We start from the raw sequence: 6,595 nt of genomic DNA, 5'->3' as shown, positions 1-6,595 counted from the left end.
TAGTCTTTTTGGAGAAGGGTGCGACCGGGGCGGTTACAAGCGAATGTTCAGCACCGGTATCTACGAGAAAATCAATGTCTCTACCCCCGACTGTCATTCTGACCATAGGCTCTTTGGGGACACTTGAGCCTGCTCTCCCTCAGTCCAAGAACCCTTCTGCCAGGTTGGGCAGGGCCCCTTCCTCCTTGTCCGAGGCCTCCTGCTCTGAGTCACCTTGTTTTCTTTTAAGCTGAGGGCATTTGTTCTTCCAGTGTCCTATTCCTTTACAATAAGCACACCGGTCACGCTGCCAACTCTGACAGCCAAGCTGAGTTTCTTTCCCAGGGCCCCCCTTCCCTTGCCTCTTTGGGGGGTCCCCTCTGATTGCTGCAGCTAACAAACAGATCGGCGTTTCGCTGGGCCTGACATTCATTCTCTTTGCAGTGTTCCTTACGGCTGACTGCATCCCTGTTTACAAACACCTGCTTAGCTCTTTCTAATAATTGTGATGTATTCATCCCTGCAAGCCCAGCCTGTTTCTGCAGTTTTCTTCTCATGGCTTCTGCATGTTGATGGACTCCAGCCATGTGAAGCATGTGCTGATTTTCAGGGCTATGGGGATCAAAGGGAGTATACATACGATAGGCCTCACACAATCTCTCATAGAATTGTGCTGGACTTTCTTCTTTTCCCCGAATGACCTCAGAGACCTTGTGAATGTTTGTGGCCTTCTGAGCTCCCCTCTCTAACGCTTCCAAGAGAGCTTCCCTGTCTGGGTTGAGCCTTTGCATATTCTCTCTTTCATTTGGGTCCCACTGGGGGCCGGTTCCTGGTAACTGGGCCCTTCCATACTCTTGGGGGTTTTGATAATCAGCTGGTGCATGTTCCTCTAGCCACTTAGTTGCTGCTTGGAGCACTCTCCGCCTTTCATCTCTGTGAAAGAGGAACATGAGCAACTGGTGGCAATCAGCCCAGGTGGGGTTGTGGGTCTGGATGATAGTTTGGAACCAATCAATTCGAGCTTGTGGCTTTTCTGTATAGGACGGGGTATTGTTTTTCCAGTTGAGAAGGTCGGCAGAGGTGAAGGCCTGGTACAGAAAAACACGCCTCTCCACCACGTGACCATCCTCATCTATCCCAGTATACCACTGCTCTGTCAGGGGCATCTGTATCCCCATTTTGGGTCGTCAAGGAACTGCCAAGGGAGGGGTTTCTCCCGAGGCTTCACCTCCTCTGTTGTCTACTCTGGGGGGCCTAGGGATATGCTTGTCTTGTGGAGGCACAAGCACTGTGGGGTCAAGAGTGGGGAGCCTCTTTCCCTGGTAAGGGGAGGGCACCACTGGGATCACTGGTGCCATCTCCTGCAATGGATCTTCTGATGTTGGGTCGAACAGAACTGGAGGAGTTGATTTCCCTGGGTGGGTGGCGCGGGATCCTTCCTTAGCTATCTGTCCCTTTGCTACTAGTATTGCTGTGGCCTGCCCTCTTAGCCACTGTGGGGGGTCTAGCACCAGCTGTCACCGAGTGTCTATGTATGGGAACCGGTCTAGGTATCCTTTCCCAGTTACCTTGTGCCACACTTGAGAAACAAGGGACCTCTCCAGGCTGCCTTCTGATGGCCAACCCACTTCTAATGTTGGGCAATCTATTTCCCACGAAGTTTGAAGTTCCCCGGTGGTCTAGTGGTTAGGAGTCGGCGCTGTCACCGCTGCGGCCCAGGTTTGACTCCCGGTCATGTGAACCAAGACAGTGGAGCAGGAGGAGCCGCGGACAAAAATCCCTCAGGCATCGGATTCAAAAAGGAAGAGGTTCCCTTTAATTGGCCGGGGGCGTTGGCAGACTGGTGTCTTAAGAGCCCAGCGCCGCGAAGGAAGACAGAGTTCCTGGGCCTTTTCTCAGGGCTTACAACTCTAAGAGGTTCCACGTGAAAGGGTCGTGATGGATTCAGAGCACGTGTGCTTAGAGTGGGGGCGGTGGGGTTCTTCTTTTCATCTCAGGCCAGCTCATCAGTGGCACCGGCTGGTGTTGCCACTGATTTTGATCCTCTTGTTTTTCAACTTTTACTTCCTCCGCCTCTTCAGAGACAGGAGACAGAAAGAGAAATGCCTTCTCTCCTCAGGGCCACAGGATGACATGACTCCCAATATCGCAGGGGGTGTACACAGCCCCGTGAAACTCTGCCTACTATCCAGAGGGAGAGAGGATGATATGGCTCCCAATACCGCAGGGGGTGTACATAACCGCGTGATGTTGTTCCTCATATCCAGAGCGAAAGAGGATGATATGACTCTCAATATCGCAGAGGGTGCACACCCCTCCTGTCACATTGTGAGGAATGTCGCAATATTACTTATAACAATTAATAATATCAATTGATATTAATAATTATCAACATTAATAACTGATCATATAATTTTTAAAATCAATACCCATAATAATAACTAATATTCGTTATACTGCTGATAACAATACATTATTAAAATTAACTATTAATAACGCCTGATATTAATAACGGGGACTGATCGTATCCATTAGAAACCAGTAATATTAGTTCCTAATAATTAATATTAATATTAATACCCTGAAAAATTTTTATTAGCAATTATTTCTTAATATTAATATTGGTAATTCATATTAATATGAATCATAAATGAGTAACAAGTAATACTAATGTGTCTGCTAATACCGCATGGGGTGTACCCCCAGTTGTGATATTGTTCCTAATGTCCAGGGAGGGAGAGAGCCTGGTATTACTTTCAATATCGCAGGAGGTGTACACCCACCCGCCGATATTGATCCGAATATAATATCCAGGGGGTGGAGTATGACGTGACTCCCAATAGAGCAGTGGGTGTACATCCACCCGGCGATATTGCTCCTAATATTCACCGAGGAAGAGAATGCTATGACTCCCAGTATCGCAGGAAGTGTACACCCCTTAGGTGACATCGTCCCTAATATCCGCAGAGGGAGAGGGTGATATCATTCCCAATATCGCAAGCTGTGTACACCCACCCTGTGATATTGTTCCTAATACCAGGAAGGGAGACAACGCTATGACTCCCAACAGAGCAGAAGGTGGAAACTCTTCCTGGGATATGATTCCCAATACCCACGGAGAGGAGAGGCTGGCATTGCCCCTCTGCTTCCCCTGGCTCTTAGGACCCGCGGTGGACTCACGGCCTCTTTACCGTATTGTGAGTGATATCATCTCCCCCTCTCGAAATTAGGAGCTATTTCACAGACGGGTGTCCACCCTCGGTGTACAGAGGATGTCCAGCCGTCTGTATTGGCTGTAATATCATCCTCTTCCTCCCTGAATATTAAGAGCAGCATCACAGGGGTGTTTCTACTCCCTGCGATATTGGGTGTCATATCCTCCTCTCCCACGTTGCGGTTAGAAATAATATCAGTGGGGGCGTGTCCACCCTCTGTGATATTTAAAGTGACATCATCCTCTTCCGTCCAGGATCATGGGAACAATATCCCTGGGGGGTGTACACTTTCTGCGATATACCTAGTCATATCACCCCTTCCGCCTTGGAATATTATTAAGGACCATCTCACACGGGGGTGTAGACTTCCAGCGATATAGGGAGTAATATCAACCTTTGGGCCTCTGAATAGTAGGCAGAATATCACAGGGTGGGTGTACACCCCCTGCTCTATTATGGGGAGTAATATCTATCTATTATGGTGAGTAATATCATCGTCTCCCTTTCAGGATATTAATAGCAATATCACAGGGTGGGTGAACACAGCCTGCGATGCTGGAATTATTATCATCCTCTCCCCCTCGCCATACTAGGAACAATATCCCAGAAGGGGTGGACACTCCCTGCGATATTGGGAGTAACATCATACGCTTCTTCCGTGACTATTAGGAGCAATATCACCGGGTGGCTGTACATTCATTGCTATGTGGGCAGTCATGTCCTACTCTACCCGCTGGATATTCGGATCAGTGTCACGGGGTGAGTGTACACCTACTGCGATATTAAAACTAATATCATGCTCTCCGTCCCTAGATATTAGGAAAATATCACAGGTAGGTGTACACCCCCTGCGGTATTAGGAGTAATAATATTGTGAATTATTAAATATCAGTCTCATTAATAATTATCAATGGTAATATTAATTAATAGTATCACGTTATTCATCATTAATGTTTATTTTACAGATAGGATTATGCATGATTAAAATTAATTATTACTATTAATGTCATTTTTCATATTAGTTATTAATCTTCATATTAATCATTGTTTTATTACCAACATCACTTAAGATTCATTTCAGTAACATTAATTACTGATATCATTATTTTATTATTAATAGTGATATTGCTATTAATTATTAATAGTAATCGTTAATATTTGTAATCCGTATTAAGTTTTACTGTAATTATTAATATCGATGATTACTATTAATTGTTATTATATTTATTAATATTAATAATTAATAAAACTGTTCCCGATATCCGTGGGGGAGAGGATATGACTCCCAATATCGCAGAAAGTGTACACCCCTCTATGATGTTACTCCTAATAGCCAGGGGGTAGAGGATGGCATTATTGAAAATATCGCAGTGGATGTACATCCCTACGGTCATCTTATTCCTAATATCCTGGTTGGGAGCGGATGATATGACTCCCAATATCGCAGGGGGCGGAGACCTCCCCCGTGATACTGTCCCTAACATCCGAAGGTGGAGAGGACGATATTTCATCCAATTTCGCCGGGGGTGCACACCACCCCTGTGATATTGATTCTAATATCCAGGGGACTAGAGGATATTTGTCTGAATATTGCAAGAGGTGGACGCTCCCTAGGGATAGTGTTCCTAATATCCAGGGACGGAGAGGATGATATCACTCCCAATATAGCAGGGTGTGTACACCCCTTCTGTGACATTGTTCCTAATAGGCAGCTGGGGAGAGGAAGTTAATACCCCGAATAGCGCAGGGAGTGTGTAGCTCCTTGTGACATTCTTCCTTCTATCCTGGGAGGGAGAGGAAGATAGTGGCGGCAATGCCGCAGGGGCTGTACACGCCCACTGTGATATTGTTCCGAATATCCCTAGGGGGAGAAAATGATGTTACTGCCAATATCGCAGGGGGTGTACATCCTCCTGTGATATTGTTTCTTCTATTCAGGGGGAGAGGATGATATTACTCCCAAGATCGCAGGGGTTGTACACACCTCCTGCGATATGCGGAGTAAGAGCCAGCCCCACTCACCCCCTGGCTCTTAGGACCGGGGGTCGCCCTCGCCCCTCTGCCATGTGACTCGTAATATTCGGGGAGGAGAGGGGGTTGATATTACTCCCCGCATCGCGGGGGTCGCCCTATTAATCCTTTACTCCTAGGATGTTTTCTCTACTGCCACACTTGGTTGACACCCTGGGACGTTATTTTCCGTATTCTGAGAAGACGCCACTACTAAAGTCACAGGGGGTATACACCCTGCTATATTCGTAATGCTGTTGGGGAATGTTAATGCTCATGTCTCGGGACTCTGCACACTGTGATAGTATTCACAATATCCTAGCGGGACAATGAGAAGAATATCATCATGTGTGCACACCGTGGGGTGTTATTCTCAGTCTCCTAAGGGGAAGTTATTTTAATTGCCACACGAGGTATTTTCCCTTTGATATTATTCAGCATATGCTAGTGGGATGCCACTCCTTATGTCACAGGGTTTCTACACCTTGTCAGATTACTCGTATTGTCCTTAGAAGATGTCACTCCTCCTATCACAGAGTGTGTACACTCTGTGGTATTATCGTCATATTCTAGGGAAATATTACTTTTAATGTCACAGAGGGTGTACACCTTGTGAAATATTTCGTTATAGTTTTGTGGGATGTTACTCCTAATGTCACACGGGGTGTACACACAGTGATATTACGTGTAATATTCTCTAGAGATGTTACTCGTAAGTCACGGTTCCTGTACACCCTTTAATATTCTTCGTAATATTGTGGGAAAACGCGACTACTAATGTCACAGGGCGTGTAGACCCTGTCATAAAATTCGTAATATCCCTGGGGGAGTTCACTGCTCACTTCACAATGTGTGTACACCGCCTGTGTCATTCTTCATAATATCCTGGGGGATGTTTCTTTCAATGTCACAATGGGTGTACAAAATGTCACAGAAGGTGTTCACCCTGTGACGTTATCTGTAATACCCTAGAAGGATGTTACTCTTAATATGTCACAGGTGTGTACGCCCTTTGATATTATTTGTAATGTCATAGAGAGATATGATTTCAAATATCACAGTGGATGTACACACATAGTGTATACCCTGTGATATGATTCGTAATATCCTAGGGAGATACAACTCCTGATATCACAGTGCGCGTACCCCGTGTGTGTACACCCTTCATATTAGTCGTAATATCCAGGGTAAAGATTGCTCCTAAGATCACACAGTGTGCACACCTTGTGATATTTTTCTTCATCTTATAGGGAGATATTGCTTCTAATATCACAGCGGGTGTACCCCTTGTGTGTATACTCTGTGACAGTATTTTTTCTATCCTAGAGAGGTATTACTCCTAATGTCACAGTGGGTGTTCACCCTGTGTTGTCATTCCTATTTGACCTTAC

This window comes from Hylobates moloch, unplaced genomic scaffold (assembly GCF_009828535.3).
Source record: "Hylobates moloch isolate HMO894 unplaced genomic scaffold, HMol_V3 SCAFFOLD_8, whole genome shotgun sequence".
NCBI lineage: Eukaryota > Metazoa > Chordata > Mammalia > Primates > Hylobatidae > Hylobates > Hylobates moloch.
Note: the sequence above shows the minus strand (reverse complement) of the source record.